The 23351-nt window shown below is 53.9% G+C and overlaps 1 protein-coding gene across 4 annotated transcripts in view; it reads left to right on the top strand.

Annotated features, from left to right (window-relative positions):
* The window catches only part of GDPD5 (glycerophosphodiester phosphodiesterase domain containing 5), an 80499-nt gene that overhangs the window by 18710 nt on the left and 38438 nt on the right, over positions 1-23351 (top strand). For 3 of the 4 annotated variants that reach the window (XM_081798863.1, XM_081798861.1, XM_081798866.1), the window contains exon 2: positions 12886-12969. The exons of the other annotated variant lie outside the window; for it this stretch is intronic. The gene's annotated coding sequence lies outside the window, so the exon portion shown is untranslated. The remainder of the gene's footprint in view (positions 1-12885; positions 12970-23351) is intronic. 4 annotated transcript variants of the gene reach the window in all.

Genomic DNA, 23351 nt, shown 5'->3' with positions numbered 1-23351 from the left:
GTCCTCAGGCACATAGTGGGGATGAGGTCACCGAGGCCCAGCTAGTACTTGGCAGACCTGAGATCGGTACCAAGGACTGTCCTACCTCGTTCCTTCTGGGGGCAAAAGATTCCTGATCTGGGGGAGAGGTGAGAGTCCCAATTCCTGGAGAGAATGCTGGGCATGGAGGACTTCATCTTGGCACAATGAACTGTGCTTTACTTTACATTACTCCAGGACTGGATTGGGAGGAGGATTTATGATCCTGTCACAAACAGAGTAGGGGCAGGCACCTGTTTGTTGAGTTGGAATGAAACCAAATCCCCTTGGGTCTCAGACTCCCCTTCTGTAAAGTGGACAGAAGCTGCTTGGGGCAGGATCATGAGGCCATAGCTCCAGATTCCTGGTCTTTTGAACAGTGAGTGTCCTGGTCCCCCCTCTCTGCAGGTCCCTGGCACCTCCGACCTCCCCCTCCCCTCAGAGATTACTCCCAGTGTGAGAATTGGAAGGGATCCTGGGTCATCCTCTGGTTGTACAGGTGGGAAGACTGAGCCCCAGAAGAATAGGGGCTGGCCTCAGGTCATGAAGTAAGTGGGCTGGGAGCACATAGAAGGTGTTTAAATAATCCCTTCTCTCTTCAATGCGTGGTCCCCTTTGGGCACTGCTCTTGTGTGCAGATCTGAAGGACTGGAGTGGGCTGGGGGATGGAGTCAGACTGATCCTAGGAGAGACCGAGGGACGCAGAGGCCAAAGCTGTGAGCCTATAATGCCCCAGACTCGTCTGTGCTTGCCCAGACCTTGCCCAACTCAAAGCCCCCTCTTCTGTGAAGCCTGCCTGGACTCCCCTCCCTAATTGTCTTTATAATCTCCCTCTCCACCCCAAGAGTGGAAATTTTTTTAACTGTGGTAAAAAACATATAACTTAAAATTCACCATCTTAATTTTTTTCCTAACGATTCTTATATTTATTTATCAGAGAGAGAGGAAGAGAGAGAGCACACGCAGGGGGAGCGGCAGGCAGAGGGAGAGGGGGAAGCAGACTCCTCGCTGAGCAGAGAGCCTGGATTCGGGGCTCGATCCCAGGACCCTGGGACCGTGACCTGAGCCGAAGGCAGACACTTAACCGACTGAGCCACCCAGGCGTCCCCCATCTTAATAATTTTTAAGTGTATAGTTCAGTAGTGTTAATTTTATTCACATTGTTGCACAGTGCATCTCCAGAACTTTTCAACTGGCAAAAGTGAAATATCCAGGGCGCCTGGGTGACTCAGTCAGTTAGGCTTCTGTCTTCGGCTTAGGTCCTGATCTCGGGATCCTGGGGTCGAGCCCCACATCAGGCTCCCTGCTCAGCAGGGAGTCTCCTTCTCCCTCTGCCTCTGCCCCTCACCTGGCTCATGCTCTCTCTCTCTCTCTCTCTCTCAAATAAATAAATAAAATCCTTAAAAAAAAACACCCCTGAAGTACCCACTAAACTATAACTTCTTATTCCCCACCCCTCCCAGCCCCTGGCAAGCTCCATTCCATTATGAATCTGAGTACTCGAAATACTTCATATCTGTGGAATCATACCTTATTTGTCTTTTCGTAACTGGCTTATTTTACTTGGTACAATGTCCTCGTGGTCTGTCCATGTTGTAGCGTGTGACAAGATTTTCTTCCTTTTCTGTGGCTGAATAATGTTCTGCCATGTGCGCATACCACACGTTTATCCGTTTGTCTGTCACTGGACATATGGGTTGTGTCTCCTCCTGCCACTGTGAAGAGTGGGAGTTTTGAAGGTGAACGGGCCTGGGTTGGACCCTGGCTTCTGGCATCACTTGAGCTGTGAGTCTGAGTCCTTCGTCACTGCTGAGTCTGGTGGAGTTGCAAGGATTAGAAATTGTGTGCGTGAAAATGCCCTGCAAGGCAGGTTTCCAGTGAGGGGGGCGGGGTATGCGTCCTCATTATGCACTTTCCATCTCGGGATGGACCCCTTTTGGGATTTATGGGACCCGCATACCCAAGCTCACCTTAACCCTCCTCCATGAGGCCGGCTCAGCATCTGGTGAGTCTTAGAGCAGTGGAGCTGGAGAGGACCTGGGCCCAAAGAGGGGCAGGAACTTGCCCAAGTTCGCACAGCCTGTCAGTGCCCATGCGAGGATTACACTAGGGTCTCCAGCCTTCCCGCTCAGGGACCTTCCTGCTGCAGTCTCCAGGATCCATAGGCCTTGTCCTCAGGTGGGACTGGCGCTCCAGGGGCCCGTGTATAATCCTGCAGCGTGCAGGGCTGAGGAAGGCTGGGAGCAGGGAGATGAGCATCTCAGGCTCCTCTGCGAGGGGCCAGAGGCAAGTGGCATCTGCCAGGTTCCTCTGATGGCCACCTGCTCCCAGGGCTGTGGTCAGCAGCACCGCCCCAGTAATGGGGGGCTCATGTCAGACTCCTCCGCATGGCTCAGGCTTGCCTGAGGTCCTGCCTTGCACCTGGGAGCTCACGCTCTGCTTTCACTCACCTGTTCATTTGCTTATTCCTTCCCTCAGTCATTTATGCAGCAGGCACTCCCTGAGGCCTGCTGTGGGCCTGGGGACCAAGCAGACCTTGAAGGCAGTTAGTATGGCATAGCAGTGAATATTGTGCATTCTGGGTCTGAACTGCCTGGGTTCGAATCCTGACCATGCCAATTAGCAGCTCTGTGACCTTGGCCAAATTGCTTAACCTTTCTGTGCCTCAGATTCTTCTTCCCTAAAGTGGGCATAACGATGTTCCGGTTACTGTTATTACAAAACAAATCACCTCGAAATTCCGTGACTTTATAGAAGAACAGCCATTTTATCATCTCAGTGTGTTTAAGTCAGGTATCTTATGGTGGGCTCAGCTGAGCGGTTGTGGTTCAGGGTCTCTGACATGGTTATAGTCAGATGGCGGTTAGAACAGTGAGGAGCTGGGGCAGCTGGAGGTTGGCTGGGTCTCTGTCGCTCTTTGGGTAGTTGCAGGGCTCCATTCCTGGCTGTGGACTCATCTGGGCTTCCCCACAGAATGGCAGGCTCGGAGCAGTCAGGCTGTCTCCACGGCGGCCCAGAGCTCCAGCAGGAGTATTCCAGTGAGCTCAGCAGAAGCTGCATCACATTCAGTGAGCTGGCCTGGGGAACCTCATGGTGTCTCTCCAGCCATTAGTCCCAAGCCCCACCCCCTGCCCAGATTCAAGTAGGGGTAGCATAGACCCTACCTCTCCCTGGGAACATTGTAGAAAGAGCATGTGGGATGAAAGATACTGCTGCAGATGTCTCTGAAAATACAGTCTGCTACAGTTGTGAGAGTTAGGTGAGTCAAAACATGAGAGCCGTCTAGAACGGTGACTAGGCATTGTAAATAATAAGTGATAGCTGTATGTAGTCAAGGGTGATTTTGACCATATGCGATTTACTCATGGTGTGTGGACTTTAAGACCTGATTCCCAATGCAGAAGCCAACTCACTGAACTGCAGCATTTCCCATTTGGGTATTGAGGGATCTATAGGAGTTCAATGTGCAGAGGAGACTAGCTGTGTACAGGTGTGGCAGGTCAAGTTTGTGGCTGGGGACTTAGCTCCAGGTGGCTGGGGCTCTCCTGAGATGAGGTGGGGGGGGGCGGCTGGGAAGGTGAATCGAGGCCAGGTTGAGGAAAACTTTGCATATGGGGTTTCTCCCAAGGGGTTCTTGGCTGTTTCTCAGGCAGGGCTGAAGAAGGGGCCTGACTAATGAGGGAGCCACTTCTGAGGTACAGTCAGCAGGATTTGGGAAGGTGCTGGCCTTAGGGGGTATAGGGAGAGGACAGGAATGTTGGGGTGCATGTCCAAGTGTTTGCCTAGGGCATTTGCATCGGTTTTGCATGTGATATGCATACCCACGCTCACTTACCTTTTTCTCCCCTTCTAGTATATTGGATACTTTGCAATTTTCCTCCACTGCGAGAGGAGATAGAAGGGTGGGAGGGTGCCTGCCTTGGCAGCGGGGTCTGGGGAAGCCTAGCAGCTAACCTGAGGGAAGCTGGCAGGGCCAGAGAACACCCAGTGGCCTCCTCCTCTGGCCTCAGCCCCATCGGTGCGGAACAGCCCCTGCATCTCTCCTGGCCTCTCCTTCCAGCACCCTGTCCTACGCAGGGTCCGAATGCGTTGTGGTGTCCGCCTCCTGCTCGCATCACAGATGGGGAAACTGAGGCCCAGGGGCTCACTCCACATCCCACAGCGAGTTAGCAAAGGAGCCAGCCTCAGGCCCTCCACGTGGCTGCAGCACACAGGGTGCCTCTGATTCAGCTTGGCGGGCACCGGTTCCTCCCTGCGAGCCCCTCCAGCCTCCGCTCCTGCAGCCTCCTCCAGGCACTCTCCGCGGCCGGTGCTCCCTCCCGAGGGCCCGGTGGCTGGGAACAGGATTTCAGTGACAGAGAAGAAGGGCTGGGCAGCCGTGTGGCCCTGGGAAAGTCACCTGTCTCTCACCTGTAAAGGAGCAGCACCCCAGCAGCACCCCACAGGGCTGTCCTGAGGATCAGATGGACTCGTCAGGGCTGGCTTCTCCCTCTGATGTTGGTGCCGCCTCTGAGAAAGGGAACCGCCAAGGATTACTCGGAGGGGCATGTGAGCTGCCGTGGGGAGGCAAGGCAGGACCAGGGCTGGGGAAGGGACTTAGTTTTGATCCTAAAAACTCTGAGCTGTGACTGCGCCGGTCCAGCCCTTCCCTTACACGTGACAAGGGGCCCAGGGGAAAGATCAGGGTGGGATCTGGGCGGGATCCCCTCTGGGGGCCTCCTCCCCATCTAGCACTGAGAGGGAGGGCTTCCTGGAGGAAGAGGTCACAGAACCTGAGGGGAAAAGAAGGGCCGAAGTCGCAGAGCGGTGTGCTGTCGCTGCTGCCCCCTGCCCCAGGCCCCTTCCCTGCGGCTGTGAGAGCCAGCTCTGAGCCCCAGCCAAGCCAACCTTGACTCCTGGCGCCCACGGTGCCCATGAGGGAAGCAGAGGCCCCGTTCCGCGCTGCGTTTGTGCCTGTGCATCCGTGTGTATTTGCCAGGGGCTGCCTGTGATGTGCGCTCTGTATTTGTGTGTGTCTGCCTCTGTGTGTTTGTGCACGTGCTCGCACATGTGTGAGAGGGGCCCCTTGCTTGCCTGCAGGCCCCGTGGGTTCTCTCCTCCTACATGGCAGACAGGTTAGAATGTGTCTACAGGGGCTAAGAGCTCCTGTGTTTTAAGCCCTGAGGAGGGGCAGAGCAGAGACAGCCCTTGCCCTGGGATGTGTGTGGGCAGAAGGGAGATCCGGATCTCACCAATGGGGCAAATTCAGCAGAAAGATAAGTTCCCCAGATTTGGGGAATCTCTCCCAGGGGTTCTTGTGTGCAGAAGTTGGGCTGGGTGCTAGGACCCACAGTCAGATCAGGCAGTGCCTCTGTCCTTCCAGAGCCAGCCGGGGGCATCAGTATGCAGCTGGACACAGCCTGGCTGCTGAAGCGGGCACTGCAGGGCTCACGAAAACAGGAAGAGGCATGCCGATCTACCAGGAGAGTCAAGGAAGGCTTCCTGCAGGAGGAGTTTGAGCCAAGACTTGAGGGCTTTTTGGTGGGAGGTGAGGGGAGGAGGGTGGAGAACAGGTCTCAGGTAGGCCTAGGGGCTTGAGGAAGGTGGGTGGGAAGGGTGATTCTCATCTGCCAGGCCTGGAAGACTGGAGGATGGAGGTGCCTTGAGATAGGGATGGGGGGCGGGGAGCAGGTTTAGAGGAATGTGATGAGTTCCCATTGGGCCACCGTGGGTACGAGGTTCCTGTGGGGTGTCCAGGCCAGGATGAGCAGGGGTCACTGGATACTTGGGCTTTGAGCTTGGTCCAGGCAGAGACAGCAGTGCTGGATGCTCTTGCACAAGGAGAGGGCGAAGGAGGACAAAGCGCTTGGGAAAAAAGGCCTGGGCTGAGAGCGGGGCCGGAGACAGGGAGGGGAACCAGAGCAAGTGGTGTCCTGTACGCCAGGGATGGAGGGTGTTTCCAGAAGGAGGGTGAAGCCCACCGTGTCAGGGAGGACTGAGAGCTGCCCAGTGGGCTCACTCACACGGAGGTCATGGTTGAACTTGGCGGGAACAGAGGACTGTGGGTTTAGCAGCAGGTGGGAGGGAGGAAGTGGAGACGGGAGCGTAGACAGCTCTTGCAGAGGTTTGGATGAGAGGGAAGGAAGGAAGGAGAGTGCAGGCTGGAAAGGGGTGGGGGGGAACCAACTGGGTGAGACTCAGGCCCGTCCAATGCTGTCTGGAAGGAGCCAGCCCAGAGGAGGTGCAGGGAGGAGCAGGGAGAGACCGGCTGGGGGAGACCGGCTAGGAACACCGCTCTGGTTCTCTGCAGGGGCGGGGGGATTTTCTAGGAGGGATGGTTGTGCAGAGCAGGGGAGGAGGAGGTGGCACCGTGGCAGCCTTCCGTGCTGCCCTGAGCTCTGCCGGGCTGCAGGGCCTCCATTGGGGGTCCACCTTGGGGGTGGGAGGATTGGGGGACCCTTTCCTGCGGAGACTTCTGACCTCCTAGGAGGCAGAAGCCCCACAACCTCCGAGCATCCTCATAAAGCGCGTTCCAAGTCAGTGGTTGATGCTCAGAGCTGCGCGGAGTTGGCCTCCGGTGTTTTTCTGTCTCCGGGGCTCTAGGGGTGGCTTCGGAGCTGCTTCAGACAAGAAAAGCCTGGGAAGGTCAGGGCATGGATCCTCCTGCTTCCAAGGAGGACACACCCAGCTCCCCAGGGGGCCTGCAGGGAACTAGAGCAGGTGTTCATAGCCCGAGTCTCCTCCTCCTCCCCGGACACCTCTTCTGGACTGGCTGCTTCCAGGGGCAATGGACAGACCTGTCTCGCCCAGTTTCCAGCGAGCGCTCCACTCCTTTCCAGAGAGCACTCCCTTTCTTCCCAATGACTGGGAAGTTCTTCCTCTGGGTCTAGCCGAAGGCTGTCCTGCTGTGCGTTCCCTTCTGGTGAACTTGTTCAACCCTGCTCCGTGGAGCCAAGCTGGTCAGCGGCCGCTTTGAGTGGCGGCCAGTGTTTTTACAACTTGTTTTCATAAAGTTGGTTTGAAGTCTCCCTGCATTCCCAGAATGTCGGACCCGCCCTGATTCACAAGGATTGACCAAAACAGGATCTGAGCCAACCAGAAGAATCTGAGGACTTAGTCATCCCCCTTGGATCATCTACAGATCCTCCTGCTTTACTTCTAATAAAAAATAAAAAAAAAATGTAAGTTAGTTCAGATGGCCAGGAGGGGACAACGTTGAGGGCTGTAAACAGATCAGAAGATGCTGGCAGGTTAGAGGGGTCAGGGCTCAGGCTTTGCACCAGGGGCCACCTCAATTCAAGTCTATTCTGCTGCTTGCCACATGGGGGAGCTTTAACAACTCGAGGTCTGAGCCTCCGTTTCCTTGTCTCGGAAATGGGAAAATTAATGGCACCGACCTCATAGCCGTCTGAGACATGGTTTCAGGTGAGAAGCAGAAGCAGCAGACCCTGAGACAAGGATTCAGGTGAGAGTGATTTATTAGGAAGTTTTCCAGAAAAGAAGCTGCTAAGAGAATAGAGAAAGTAGGACCAGAAAGAGGAGGAGAAACAAGAGTGGAAGGGCACTTGGCTCAGTCTGCAGAGAAGCTCTGCGGACATGGGGCCAGAGCTGACTGTCAGAGCAAGGATACTAGAGAACTTAGATCTTTACCCAGGTGGTCTCTGGTAAAGGGGGCCCCGGGGAATGGCCACGACCGCAAGCAAAGGGATTCTAGCAGCCTCAGGGCAGTCTGCCCACACGCCTCCACAGATGTTGGCTGTTGGGAGGGACCATGCTAGCCGGTATGCCCCTGAACAGTAAAGGGATCCCAGGGGACGTGGGTGGAGCATGGCAGAGGCCTCTCCTGAGAATTAGTCCATGGATTATATTCCAATAAAGCATATATGGTGCTGATTATGTGGAGCCTGGCCCAGAGGAAGTTCCAGTAAGTGAGAACTCTTTGCACCTGTTAGAAAGGGGGATGCAAAAGAGGTGCCCCAGGACTGTGTGGTCTGCTAGAGGCAAGACCTTCTGAGAGCTTCCTTGTGCTTCCACTGTTCCCTCAGGCCCACGTGCTCTCTCTCAGCTTCCAGAGCAGAATCCCACAGAGCTCCCCAACTGGGAGACCTGGCTCCAGCCCCCAGCCTTGTCTACTTTGGAACCTGAACTAAGTTCTCCATGATCAGGATGGACTGAGCTAGGTAGCCGAGTGGTTAGTCACCGCTCTTAATCACTAGCGCATCTGACAACCATCTGTGGAGCACGTACTGTGGAAAGGGTTCGCTCTGCGCTCAGATGGACAGGGTCCTGCTCTCACCAGGCTTAACGACTAGGACACTGCAAGACCTGTCCTGAGGCCCGGGCCCCTCCCTGCCTGCCCTGCTGAGGAGCAGGGGGTAAACAGGAAGGCCCAGTGCCAAGTGCGCAGGGCCCAGAGCAAAAATACAAATAGAGGCCCATATATCTCTGTCAGATAGTTGAAGGTTATAAAACAAACCCAGAAACTGTTAAATAAAATAATTTGATTTTCTCACTTAACAGTTCTATCTTCATAATATAAATTGAAATATACATGTAAAGTTATGATTGTATACAACTGAAAGTGACAAAATAGCAAAGAAGACTGAATGTAATTATGAGTACACATCTGGGTGTTTTGTTGGTGGGCTGGTGATGTTCCGATGAGTGATAAAACATACATTACTCCTTATTTATTTCATTAAATATATTGTGTTCATTTTAGTGAGATCATCATAGTTATATCCTTATAATCAAGATTTGCACATCATTTGAAAGTTGGGTATCAATAGTAACAATCTGAAGGATCAAAAATAAAATGCAATTACAGGGCGCCTGGGTGGCTCAGTCGTTCATTAAGTGTCTGCCTTCGGCTCAGGTCATGATCCCAGGGTTCTGGGACCGAGCCCCGCATCGGGCTTCCTGCTCGACGGGGAGCCTGCTTCTCCCTCTCCCACTCCCCCTGGTTGTGTTCCTTCTCTCGCTTTGTCTCTCTCTGTCAGATGAATAAATAAAGTCTTTTAAAAAAATGCAATTATAAAAAAAAAAAATCTTAAAAAAAAAAAAATAAAAAAAAAAGGGCGCCTGGGTGGCTCAGTTGGTTAAGCGACTGCCTTCGGCTCAGGTCATGATCCTGGAGTCCCTGGATCGAGTCCCACATCGGGCTCCCTGCTCAGCGGGGAACCTGCTTCTCCCTCTGACCCTCCCCCCTCTCATGTGCTCTCTCTTTCTCGTTATCTCTGTCTCAAAAAAAAAAAAAAAATCTTAAAAAAAATGCAATTATATTTAAAGTGCATGGAATTTGAGTATATTTCCATCAAAAATGTAAATTAAATGCAAAGAAAAGAAAACTTGTATGTTCAAAAATCGTTTTTATGCCTTGAAATTATCTATGGAAATCAAAACTATACACATTATAATCAGTGAATATCAGATTTTAAAATAAAATCATTTGAATCGAGATGAAATATTCAAATTTTTAAACATTTATAGAATTGAAACTATTGAGTCCTAGCCTTTCAGGTCCACCTAGTTGCCAATGTAAAGAGTTCGTGTCACATTTCATGTTACACTAATTGGAGTAATATGAATTCTAAGATACTGTGAGATGTTCTTTGGCCACTTTGTGCATTTATTGTGGGTACCACACTAATTCATGAGTACCCTTAGGACCACAAATTGAAATAGGGAGAAAAGCCCCACCCCACAAAAAATAGTTGCTTGGCATTCCTGGGAAACAGATACTTTGTTATCTAAGAAGCTATTGCTCATTGCTGTCTGGAGAAAGGATTTGACAAGTTGAATTTGCCTCTAAACATTCCTGCCTCTTGGTCCCCTCCTATTTCCCCCCCCACCTCCACCACCATCAGCAACAAAGTTCTTCATCGGGACAGAATCACCTCTTTGTTCCTCATGCCCAAGGAATGGAGAAGGGTTTTAGGGGGGCCTGAGTGGCGTTAGGGGAACAGATTATGCTCGTGGGTCCCACGGATGTCCTGTGGCAGAGTCTCCCGTATGTTCTCTGCTATGTTCATTTGTGAGCGTCTGTCTGTGATGTGTGGGCTCTGGGCAGTAGCCCTTTTTCCCTGTGCCTCAGGGTGATTCAGGGGGTGGGAGGAGATCTCATCAGCGAGATCTCTATCATACAGCTAACATCAGATAAATGATGGAGCTTGTCCTACGGCTGGTGTTTAAATCTATATGTCTGCATTCACTCATACCTTTCATTTATATATGCATTTGCTCATTTTTTTAAAACCCATATTTGCTTCCTCCAACCCTTCATTTCATTGTGGAATGCCAGGCCATAGGCAGTCTTGTTTTTCTGTTTGTTTTTGTTTTGTTTTAAGATTTTATTCATTTATTTGTCAGAGAGTGCGAGCGCGTGCACACACAAGCAGACTCCCTACAAGGAGCCTGATGTGGAACTTGATCCCAGGGCCCTGGGATCATGACCTGAGCTGAAGGCAGACGCTTAACCGACTGAGCTACCCAGGCGTCCTTTTAGGCAGTCTTGTAATGCAGCCCCACATCCGGCAGATGAGGGAATAAAGGCTCAGAGAAGGGCACTGATGTACCTAAGATCACACAGCAGAAAAGCCCCTGGCCACGTTTCACAGTCCAGAGGATGGACACCACGTTTGAGTTTCAGGTAAAATCCGAATAGGTGTTACTATATCCCGGTCAGTTTCCTCAGGCTCTGCTCCCCCAGCCACCTGCTGCGGGGCCCTGGGGATCCTGGAGGGGTTTTCAGCTTGAAGAGCCACTTCCTGTTTGGGGCCAGGCACTTCCTTCAGGTGACTCACAGGCTCCCACTGGCCCTGTGCTGGGAAACCAAGGTGGGGGTGGAGCTGGGCCCAGGCCATGTCACCTTCTGCCTGCCACCCCAGCTGGGGGACCCTGAGACCAAGCAGTGCCTTAGCCTGGAGGTAGGAGATGGAGATGGGAGGAGGCCGCCAGACTGTTCTCACCCGGCCTGCTGGGCGGGGCTCTGAGAGCACCGGGGAACCCAGGCCATGGTGGGCAGGGGGGCGGCCTCCACATCCCGCCATTCCCACATCTGGCTGCCAGGCTAGCTACAGCCCTGGTGTAGGCTGACAGCAGAGGCTGGGACCCCTCAGAGAGAATCTGTGACACTTTCTCTTCAGTGCAGAAGGATAGTTAGGTGGAAAGAACAGGAGGCTGGGAGTCATGAGCCTGGATTTCTGACACCAACTTTCTCATAAACTTGCCAGCTCCCCGCCCTTCTCTGGGCCTCAATCTCCACGTGTGGGGGAGGGCTTGCCGGCTGTGACATTTTCTGGTGGCTTGGTGTCTCAGGATGTACATGAAGAGATTTGGGGTTGAATTCTGGCTCTGCCACCTTGCTCGCTGTGCCCATCTCTGAGAGTCTCCGTTTTTACATTTGAAATAATAATCACTTTAAGCATTTTACGTAATTTAGTCCTCACATCAACCTCTATGAGTCAGGTTTAATACTGTTGTCATTGTTACTATTTTATAATAAGGAGATGGAGGCACAGAGAGATTAGGTAACTTGCCCAAGGTTACACAGTAAGAGTCAAGATTCTCACTTGGACAGTTTGACCCCAGTGCTCATGCTGTTCACAACTGTGTTCTTGCTATTCAGACTGTGGCCCTTGGACCCGCAGCACCAGCATCAGCTGGGGGCTGGTCAGAAATGAAGAATCTCAGGTCCCAGTCTAGACCTCCTAGAAAACACTGTGTCAGACTGCATTTTAACAAGGTCTCCAGGTGATCTGTTTGCACACTGAAGTTTGAGAAGCCCTGCTCTATTTATATTCCATCTGTCACTTAGGGTCATAGTGGGAGACGCAGGAAGGAAGTATGCTTTGTAGACGGTAGCACTGGGAGAAAGCTGGGGACTGCAGGTAGGAGGCAGGGTTGCGGTGCCCCAGGGGTCTGTGTCTCAGGAGCTGGATGTCTCTTCTAAGCTGTCTCTGAGTCCAGCTTGGTCCCCCTCCAGTCTGAGGCTGAGACTTGGCTGTGTGTTTCTTGCCGGCGTGTGGCTCTGGGGCCTGATGGGGCTGGAGAGTTCTCATGTTGGCATGGGCTTGGGCAGCGGGCCTGAGCCACCCCTGTCGTGGGTCTGCACGGCAGCAGGAGGTCTAGGTCCCAGCCCTGGCTCTGCCTCTGGCTCTCTGGGAGGCCTAGGGAGGCTCCCAGCCATGCCAGCCTCAGCGCGCCCTGGTGGGCATTGTAGCAGCATCCTTTTAAGCCAGCAGCACTGCCCCGGGGCTGCCTCCTCTCTCCTTTTCTCCCCGAGGCCTGTTGGCACCGTCTCTCCTCCCAGTTCCTAAGCAGGAGGGCTGCCCTGCTGGCTGTAGGAACTGGGGATGGGGGAGGCAGTGCATGACTCAGAAGTTAGCCACATAATTGCGGTGCCCCAGATCCCGCCTCCAGCCCCGCGGCCCGCCCTCAGTAGCTGCCTTAGAAGAGCAGCTGGTTGGGCAGCTACCTCCGGAGAAGCAGGTCTCTGGGCTGCACGAAAGGGCCTCAGCGCCCCCCAGGAGCCACACGCAGCCCCAGTTTCTCTCCAGGGTGGCTGGGACTTGCATTGCATTTCCCTGGGTTCCAGAGGGGGCGAGAGTGGTTTGGGGTACTGGTTGTCCTGGGTTTGGGGTTGGGGCTGGTTTGCGGGCAGCATGCATGGAGGTAGGATTGCTTGTGCGGGGTCTGGTGGCCCACAACTGGACCACCCACCGACTCGGCGGCTTCCCCGGGCAGCGACAAGGTGTGGCCCATCCCTGGGGCCCATACCCAGCACAGGGTGGGGCACCGTGTGGGGACTCGTGAAGGGTCAGGTGGGAGAGGAGAAGGGAGGGTGGACTGATGAGTGATCTGACTGGGTTTGTCCCCTTGTCCCCTCAGCTGTCCCAGGGAAGTGACATCACCACCTCCGTGGACAGGACATCCCCAGGAGCCCCGCTCACAGCCGCTGATACCTTCTTCCAGGTAAAGAAAAGAGAAGGGAAGGGTAGAGGGAGAAAGGAGTTAGAGACAAGCTACAGCGGGCAGCACACTGGCTGCTTATAACAGTGCCTGCCTCTCCTAGGGGGACAGCGCCTTACAGTTTACAAAAAACAACAGTAATAATAATAATCCCCACTTTACAGATACGAAGACTGAGGTCTGGTGGTATTATACCAATTATTATCCCCACTTTACAGATAAGGAGACTGAGGTCTGGTGGTATTATACCAATTAGTAGGTGGTAGAACTGGGTCTCATTGCACATTCTCAGTCCCTGTGATTTCCTGCCTCTAGGGCCATGTATTAAACTAAGTTTCCTTGACCTCCAGTTTGGGGGTTTAAAGGGCTCCCATTTCCAGGGGAGATCTGTATTTTAAAAGATAATCCTAGAGAAAGTGATGCTTCAGCCAAAGGAATGAATAGCAAATGGTGGAATTGGAGGTCTTGAATCACGGAATTGGCATGAACCTTCAAGGCGTGCTGGGCCAGCAAATTGCTGCAGCTTTCTTCCTCAGCATTCGAGTAAGTCCAATTTTCTTTGGTTACGGAAGGGAGACCAAGACATTTGAAAGGAGGGAAGAAAAGGTCAGGCCCCAGGTTCTCAGACATGCCTGGAAGTAGAGGGGCCCCCGTCCTTCACAGGGCACCACGATGAAGAGAGACGGAGTGACAGGAAGTCAGTATTCTGTGCTAATGCTGAGGTCATCTTCTGCTAGACCCGGAACAGATGTGTGCAAACAGATCAGGGGGTTAAGCAAAAATTGTGGGAGAAAATACTTGAGACTTTTTTTGGTAACTTTTTTTTTTTTTTTCTGTAAATTGGGAGAGGCTAATTATTATTCAGGAGCAGAAGTGGAAACGGGCTCAGAAACGTCTGTGCAGTCACATGGTTGAAGAGGCTCTGATCTTTCCTTCCACCGCACGTTTGACCAGCTTTTCTGACTGACAGATAAACCAGGGCCTGCTTGGTGCCAGGCCCTGTGCAGAGACACAGGCCCCCTGCACAGTGACCCCCCTCGCAGGGATGGGGCCTGGGGTATCTTGTGTCCCCATTGCCCCGTGCAGGGCCACAGACACTGGGGCTCTTCAGAAAAGCCTGGCCAAATAGTTCCAAAATCTCAGCCTGGAGAAGCTGTCAGCCTGGTGAACAAGGCAGCTACGGACAAGGCAGCTACGGAAGCAGATAATTACCGGGCACAGAGGCCTGCGATCATGTCTCAAGAGTTCTGCCAGATGACGGGAACACAGAGACAGGAGGTGGTGGGCTTCTGGGGGGATGGGGGGTCAGACCAAGCTTTGCACAGGGTCCATTTGTTAAGATGGATAGGACTTGAAGTGGGGTGGGGGGGAGGGCCCACCGTGAGCAAAAGGCATGGAGGTGGGGAGACTGAATAATGTGGTGTGCTCGGAGCAGAGTGGTGTGAGGAGGGACGGGGAGGCGGGGGTGGGGGGTGGGGGGGAGGGGGGATGAGGCTACACAGGTAGGTGTAAGGGGAAGGAAGCAAGAGAAAGATTCCTTAAATGGTAGGCCTTGCTTCTCTTCTCGTCCCCAAGGGCCTGCTTTGGGAAGCCCGTTTGTATGATAACTATGCTGTTTTACATAAATAAACAAAATAAATCATTGCTCTCCATTCCCTCTGGGGGTAAAAACTGGGCTTGGACAGGTTTGCTCAGTGCAAGTCTCTGCCAGATTCAGCTTTCTCCTTTTCCTCCCATTCGGGTGCCCCCCTCCCCCACCCCCACTTCACGGGGACCCAGGGAGAGGCCTTGGAAAAAGTCACGTGCTCCTGGGAGGCACCGGGGTGTCAAGTGAGGTGAGAGGTTGATGAAAGGCTCCCCCTCATCAGGCCCCTGGGCTGACCCCTGAGGCCCCACCAGAAGCCCTAAGAATATTTGCTCACTCTGCCTGCTCTGGGAAGACCCCAGTCAGTGCCAGCCAGGGAAGAGGGGTAGGGGTCCTGACAGCTTCAAGGGGGGAAGCACTCAGCCCTCCAGGGAGGGAGGGGCCTGTCACAGGATGTATGCAAGCCTATGCAGGCCACTCTGCTGGGGAACCACTCCTAGGAGCTGTACAGGGGATTTCTGCATGAGAAGGGTGGCTGGATGGAATGGCTCCAGATCTTTCTCGGTGCTGACATTTGAAATAGTCTGAAATCCAAGGATAGTTCTTAGATCCCTGTAGGACTGCACCAGGATTCCGTGATTGTATGTCTTGAGTGAGGCGATTCTAAGACCCTGGTTTAGACAGCTTATAGCTAGAGATTTTGAGTTCTGAGATGCTAAGCTCGGCATTCTGGGCAAGGCCAGGTCACTCCTGGGGACTACTCAGCCCACGCTCATAGTCCCGACTGGGGAAGCAGTGGTCCTGCCTATGCCAAGAGAAGCCAGGTCCCCCAGGCAGGGTGCATTCCTGGCTCCTGTCCAGCCTGTAGCTCCAAACACACCGAAGACACGCGGGTCTGACCCCGTAGGGCCTTCACTGAAGCTCAGCCCACCTATCCTGACCTCCACCAGCCTCTCCTCCCCGTGGGCCCATAGGCCGGGGATCTGGTGCTTCCCTGCAGAGCTGGCCAGATGCTTCCATGAGCCGATGCGTGGAGGCCCGCGTATGCTGGAAGGCACTGTGCACGGGGTGTCGTCGTGGCGGTCGTTGTGCAGTGAGCTTGTCTCCTTGAAAGGAAGATTCATGTCTGATTCTCTGTGGATCGTTCTTGGCTCCCGGCAGGGCCTGCAGCAGAGCAGAGGCTTCTTAAACATTGACCAGGGGAGCTTAAGAGCTTTAGGTAGGGGATAAACTGTCCCAGAGGCCACGGTTCCAAGGAAGCCGTCCCTTCTCGAGGGAGAAGCAGGGAGCCCTTTCTGCAGGAGGATGGCTGAGAGGGGCAGGAGAACTGGGGCTCGCACTGTGGGGGTCGGGGGCCAGGCCGCCCGGAAGATCGGGCCAGCTTGGCCGGCTCGGAGCGGAAATCAGAGGTCTCCTGGCATGGAAGTGTTGGATAAACAGCAACCCTGGCACCACTGTGGAAAGAGATTAATAATGACCCTAATTATGGCCTGATTGATTCTTTGAGGGCTCTTGCAGAGGCCAGGCCTTGGCCACTGAGCTGCTTTTCCCCAAAGAATGGGCAGGTGTGATGGAGGGGGGTGCTGCTGACCCGCCTTATCTTTTTCCCTCCCCCAGCCTCTCCCCACCCAGGCAGCTGCCTCCCTTCCTTCCTTATATCTGGGTACCTTCTCTGCTGGTTTCATTAAATCTCGGGCTTTGTGTGAGGCCCAGAGAAGTGGAATGACTTGCCCAGGGCCGCACAGTGAGATGGGGGCAGCCAGATCTCCCCATTCTAGCCATCTGATGAGGCCCACAGATGGGATGGTGGTAAATGCTTGAGTGCTCCTCAGAAGGTAACTGCAGAAACCCAGGCCTCTGGGCAGTGGGGCAGGGTCTGGGATTGGGTGATCCTGTTATCAGCCCTGTCTGTCCTGCCCCCTGCCAGCCCCAGCCCTGGGGCCAGGGATTTGTCTCCTGGGTTTGGGTTTGGTGGCTTGATGAGCTGGCTGGAGGTGCCCTGCTACCCCTGGGCTCCCAGAGGGCGAGGAGTCTCCTGTTGGCAACAGGCCCCCCACCACCTCCAGATGGAGCCCCCATGGGGCTTAACTTGCTGGCTGGAGCCTGGGGCTGCCCTCAGCTCTGCAGGAGGCCCTGCTCATGCATCCCTGCCACCAGGCTTTCCTTGTGCTGCCCCCCTACCTAGAGCCCCCATGTTCCCCCACTTTGCCACATATCCTTCCTTATTTCCGAATTCCGCTTAGATCTGCCCTCTCCTAGAAGCCACCCTGCAATGATCAGTGCTGGGACCCGAAGAGGCACAGGAGTTAATGGGACCCAGAAGAGACCCTGACCTGGGCAGGGAAGGTTTGCTGGAGGAGCGGTTGTTGAGCTGAGCCCAGTAGGAGTTTTCCAGGCCTTGAAGATGAGCAGAGGGGCCCAGAGCGAAGGCCGTTCACAGGCACACCTGTGCTGGGCACAGGGCACGGGCAGGGCAGTGAGGAAGAACCACAGGGAGGCCTGGTCTACCTCCAAGGCCATGTTCCCTGAGCACTATGGGGAGGCATCCTCATAGCCCTGTGCCTTTTATGCCTTGGGTTTTACTCTAGGGGAATGTTGGGGTCATTGCTGTGAGCTATCGAGCCTGTGACTACCTATCCCTTGGTCCCCGTCAAAGATGGTGGAGGCATCTGGGCGGGGGCAGCCCTGGCCTGGGGCTCAGGGTGACTAGGCCTCTAACAATGTTACAGGCCTTCCTGCAGCTGTCATCCTCATTTTGACTGTTCTAGTCAGCAGCAGGCTGAGGGCTCCCAGCATTCGTCCTCGGAAGGGAGGGGCCTCTTCTCCTCAGACTGGGCAAGGACCGTGGGGCTTGTCTTTCCCTCCTTCCTCTCCTGCCCCGTCTCTGCCTTTCTCCTGAGGCTGAAGAGAGAGCAGGTGGTTAAAAGGCTTTAGGGTGTGTGCCAGAAAGGCCCTGGGAGATCATCTGGTGGCATGTATCCCATGACAGAGACAGGAAAGCCGAGGCCAGAGGCTTGTGGGGTCACCCAGCTTGCTGGTCACCCAAGGCTGGGCTGGGGTTGAAGCCAGGGAGGGCAGCTGTGGCCAGGGAGAAAGGGGGCTGTTCCTCATGCACGTGTGTGCCCTGCCTCCCTCCCCGGGGTCCTGGCAGACTGCTCGAGAAGCTCAGGTCTCCTCCTCCTCCAGCCCTGCACTCATCAGGGGTTTCCCTTTTCCTCCCCTGGGTTCTCAGCCCCATTCCCTGCCCCTGCTCCCCTGGCCCCTGCTCCCCTGGTGCCAACCGAAATATTGGGCTTGGCCCTTTGATGTGCAGTTTGCAGGGATACAGACATCGTGGCCGGTGTAGACATGGAATGCCCCAGGAATGGGCAGACCTTCCCTCTGGGGCTGGAAGCACGGAAAGGCTCGGCAGTCCCGGGTTCAGATCTTCCCTTCTTCTCAGTTAGCTCTTTGGCCTTGGGTCAATCACTTAGTCTCTCCCTCCTGCCTATCTATCTATTCATCAATTGATCACTATAGGTATCTAAATTGAATACATAGGTACTTAAGTAATAGCCTTTGGGGAACATTTTTAGGTTTACGGGAGAATCAATCAGGAAGTAGAGAGCTGCTCCGTACTCTCCCTCCCCCCCGCCAGCTGCCCTCGTTATTGACAGCCTATGTTGGGGTGGTATGTTTGTTCCAGCTGATGAGACCATGTTGACACAGGATTATTAACCAAAGTCATAGTTTCCACCAGGGTTCACTCGTGGTGTGGGACATTCTGTGGGGTTTGACAAATGTCTGATGACATGTGCCCATTATTACAGCATCGTATGGAATCGTGTCATTGCCCTAAAAATCTTCCATGCTTCTCCCGCCCCCGACCCCTGGCAACCACTGATCTCTTTACTGCTCCCATGGCTTTGTCTCTTCCAGCACGTCATGGAGTTGGAATCATACAGTATGTAGCCTTCTCAGACTGGCCTCTGTCATGGAACAATATGCTCTTAAGGTCTCTTCATGCATTTATGCGGCTTGATCACGTATTTCTCTTTGTCACTGAGAACTATTCTATTGTCTGGGTGGACCGGTTTGTTCATCCATTCACCTGGGGCCCATGTTTCCAATGCGTAGAAGAAGGCTGTGGAGGTCGACTTTGGAAGATTGTCATCAGGAGATGACACAGGTATAATCCATGTCACTTTCTGTGACTAGCTTCTTTCACTCTGCACCATGTTTTCAAGATTTATTTCTGTTGTAGCATATATCCGTGTTTTATTCCTTTTTATTGCAGCCTTGGGTCTTTTTTTAAAACATTTTTTTTTAATTTTTAAAAGATTTATTTAGAGAAAGAGAGCGCGGGGGGAGGGGCAGAGCGAGATGGAGAGAGAGAATCTCAAGCAGACTCCGTGCCAAGCATGGTGATCAATGCAGGGCTCAATCTCATGACCCCGAGGTCATGACCATCTAGTCCCCATTTCTCAGGCAAGTAAAGTAAGGCTCAGAGAGAGCTAGTAAGCCATCCGAGGTTACACAGCAGGTCAGTTGAAGACCAGGCTGGAACCTGGGCACTGACACCTGGCCTGAAGTTCTTTCCACTCTCAGGAAAGAGAACAGGCTTGGGCAGTGAGGGTGGTCACGCGAGAGAGGAGCAGGGACGTGGGTCAGGTCCATGTCCAGGATGTCAGGGTGGGAGAGGAGCCTAGAGGTGCCAGTACCCTGCTTCTGCTCCGTAGCAGGTGCCCAGACCCAGCCCCTTGCAGGCCCTTCTGTGTATAAAACAGGGGGCTGTGGAAGTTCAGGGCAGGGGCCAGGAATTCGGACAGAAAATGGAACTTTGGACGGAGGGACGCCCTTGAACATCAGGCTCAGAGGTGAGGGCTTTCTCTTATCCCAGAGCAGGAGGAGATCCTGGCTACGGATTTCTTGGGAACTTGGCTAGTGTCAGCGGTCCTGGAGGTGGCTTGGAGAAATCGATCAATCCTAAGTAATGTCATTAGCCCTGGCAGGAAGAGGAGGTATCGGGGGAGGCTGGGGAGAGTCTGGTCTCTGGGAGCTTGTCTGACTGCTCAGTGACTGAACAGTACATCTCTGTTAGCAGACCTTCCGGGCCCCCGCAGAAGTCCAGTCTGGCAAGTCCCCAGTGTCCCCCACCTCTTACGGCTGGTCACTGGGGACATGGGAATAACTCAGGCCATTCCATGGGGGAGGCAGGCCCATCAGCCGTGCTCACATGGGGTGCCTGGGGAAGACTGAGGGACACTCGGGGCTATCGGAAGCTGGGAAACCCTCTAACCAAACCTGGAGCTCAGGGCAGGCTCCCTGGAGGAGGTCACATCTGAGCTGAGACTCAAAGCATGGGGAGGTGTTCATCAGCAGAAGAGACAGCAAATTCTGGAAGGTGAGGCTAGGAGAGTCAGATCCTGGCCATTTGCCTGTTAAAGAGCTCACTCTGGCCACAGGGGAGGACTCAGATTGGTGGGGTGTGACCTCCATAGGGAGGCCAGAGGATTTCCTGTCTAGGGGAGAGATGAGACCTGGGCCATGCCAGTGGCCAAGGGGCTGGTGAAAAGAGGCTGTGAGTGATGTTAGAAGCAGGCTGGGGTGGTAATGGGGTCAGGGTGGCCTGTGCTGGGTCTGTAGGGCCTGGGGGATACTCCTGGAGGCAGCCAGGAGCCGCTGGCTGTCTCAGTCGGGAGACAGTGATTGAGTGGGCTTGGCCACACCTGGTAACTGAAGCCCTGGGAGTGGACGAAAAGGCCCCAGGAGAGCATGCAGAGGAGACAGAAGAGGTTTGCTTGGCCATAACTGCCCATGCAGTTATGAACAGTGTGAAAATTTACCAGGCAGGGTGGCAGGGAGGGGAGGCGATTCCCAGAGCCACGATCAGCTGAGCCCTGGGCCGAGGCCTAGTGCAGGCAGTTCTGCTTCCCTGATGTGAAGTGGAATTTCCATTCCTGGTGCCTTGTAATGCTCAGTTTGCGGGCTGCGGCGGGGGAGGGCAGGGGACACGTGGGAATCAGTCCCGGGCTCGGCGAGTCCTGGAAAAGGCGTGTGAGAACAGGGGAGCCTGGGTGTGGGCTCCTGTTCACGGAATGCCCACCTGCTGTATACCTCAGTGCAGCGATGTTGTCCTCCTTGTACCCTCCCCCCCATAATCTGGTCTCCCATAGGAGTCAAGGCACAGGCTGTTACCCATTTTACAGATTGAGAAACCAAGGATCAAGGAAGAACCCTGGAGGCCCCAGCCACAGGGCAAAGGTGGGACAGATGTGATTGATCTGGCCAGTAGAGGCCCTAATCTTGGAGTAAGATTTGGCTCCCTGGCTCTGTAAGATCTGGAAGGCTGGGAATGTGGGAGTACATTTGTGAGCACACAATCCTTCTGGAGTAGAATAAAGTAAAGCTGAGAGCACCCCTCCCAACGGCCCCACCCCTCTCCCCAAGCCCATGGGACCTAAGCCACCAGACTGCAACAGCACACACATCCCCTAAGCCCTGGGCTCGGCTTGGCTCCGAGAGCCCCCAGCAGCTGCACCGTAGTCCACATGCCTCCCCAGGGAGCCACGGGCCCAGAAGCTACACCAGACAATTCCCAGCAGTTAGGAGGCTCCGAGTCAGTCGATATTCCCAGCAAGGCCCTAATGCATCTCGCCCCCTCTTACCGACCAGAGGCTCTAATCCCTGTGCTGAGGTGAGCATTTGGTGGGGGGGGGGGGGGATGAGGGTAGGTAGAGGCCCTGAGTGAGGCCAAGGTGGAAGTAGTGGGTGGGCCTGAGGCCCAGCCTGCCGCTCTGGAGCGGCCCCTGGGGCACTCAGAGACAGGCCTCAGCTCGGGGCTGCCTCCTGGAAGCGTGTCCTGACTATTCATGCACAATGCTAAGTACCCAGCGCCCACCTTTACTCTTTCCAGAATACCAGTTCCTGAGCCACTGTGGCCAGCCCAGTGGCCGAGGGGTCAGCGACTGCCCCCCGTCAAGGGCTGGGCAGTAAGTTCTAGGCTTTGTGGGCCCTTCGGTCTCTATTACAAGCACTCCCCTCTGCAGTTTCTCTTGCAGCCATAGACTACGTAAACAAACAATCATGCCTGCAGCCAATAAAGCTTTATTTATGGACACTGAAACCTGACTCTCCTATAATTTTCATGTGTCACAAAATACTCTTATTTTGATTTTTTGCCCCTGAACTGTAAAAATACAGAAAAGCCATTCTCAGCTTGTGGGCTATACAAAAATAGGTGGCTGGTCGGATTTGGTGCCTGAGTTACAATTTGCCAACCCCGGGGTTAGAGCAAGGCCCCTGGAGCCAGACTGACAGGCTCTGCTGTGTGACCGTTGGTGGTGGCTAAACCTTTCTATGCTTCAGATTTCCCATCTGGAGAATGGGGGTGATAATGATAATACATGGGGAATGTAAAATGGTGCACTGCTTTGCTGTTTTTACAAAACGGCTCTTGGCCGTTCTTCAAAGGGTTGAACATGGAATCGCCATATGACCCAGCACTTCTGTTCCAAAGCATGTATGCAAGAGAAATGAAAACACGCTCACGCGAGAACTTGTTCATTAGCAGTGTTATTCCTAACAGCTCAAAAGTGGTAACAACCTAGATGTCCCTCAGCTGATGAATGGATAAAATGGTCTGTCCATACAATTGAGTGTCATTCAGCCCTAAAGAGGAATGCAGTACTGACTCCTGTTAGAACAGGATGGGCCTCGAGAAATATTAATTAACATATCGTATGATTGCAGTGATAGGCGATGTCCAGAATAGGCAAATCCATAGGTTCAGAAAGTACATTAGTGGTGTCTGGGGAAGGGGTGGGGGGGGAAGGGGGATGGGGTGGTGAGTGCTAATGGGTCTGGGTGTTTTGCTGGGATGGTGAAGATGCTTTGGAATCAGATGGTGGTGATGATTGCACGACTTTGTGACTACTGAAAACAATATGCTAAATACTGAATTGTACCCTCTAAAAGGGTGAATGTTTTGGCTTGTGAATTTGATCTCGATAAAAAAATACCTCCTCACAGGGTCGCTGTAAGAGTTGGTGCACAGTAAGTGACTGGCTTTGTCCCTCACTGGTCCTGTGGGGCCCTGAGAGCATCAGTGTGCCTGTCCCGTTCACATTGTCTCCAAGACCGAGGACAGGACCCCATACATAACATGTGGCTTAGAGTCTCTGGAGTTCCACAGACCTGGGGTTGAGTCCTGACTCCTTGGGCAAATTGCTGGGCTGCTGTGAGCCCCAGGCTCCTCGTCAGGGTGTGTGAGGCGCCTGAGCCAGGGGCCGTGTGGCCGATGCGAGCCCCGAGCGGCTGAGCCCCCGGCAGGCATCTCCAGGGTGCCGAGCAGGGCTGAGGCACTTGCTCCTGGTGGCAGCGACTCAACCTCCAAGACACCTCTCATTGTCCCCGCAACCACGGCAGGACTCCCGGAGCCCAAAGCCGTGAGCACTTTGGGGCACAAGAGCAGATTCTCAGGTTGGCCATAGCCAGGTTTTGGACTGCATGCGGGGCACTGTCCCTTTCTCTCCCTGAGCTTCAGTTTATCCAGTTGTCAATCGGCTTCGGGACATAACACCTGCCAGGCGAGGCATACAGTGGTCACACCGTGCCCGGTCTATTTTAAACGAAGTACACTGGAGGACGTGATTGAGAAAATAAGGCTGAGAACGGCTGAGGGCATATGGGAAGGGGTTGCAGTTTTATAGGAGGTGGCCTGGGAAAGTGTGGTGGAGAAAAGAACATTTGAGCAAAGACCTGAGGAGGGGAAGGAAGGCGCCCTGTGGAGCTCGAAGGGCAAAGCATTCTGGGCCGAGGC

This window comes from Leptonychotes weddellii, chromosome 11 (genome assembly GCF_054177405.1).
Source record: "Leptonychotes weddellii isolate Sample4059 chromosome 11, ASM5417740v2, whole genome shotgun sequence".
Taxonomy (NCBI): Eukaryota; Metazoa; Chordata; class Mammalia; order Carnivora; family Phocidae; genus Leptonychotes; species Leptonychotes weddellii.
Note: the sequence above shows the minus strand (reverse complement) of the source record. Positions and strands in the feature narration are given on the sequence as shown.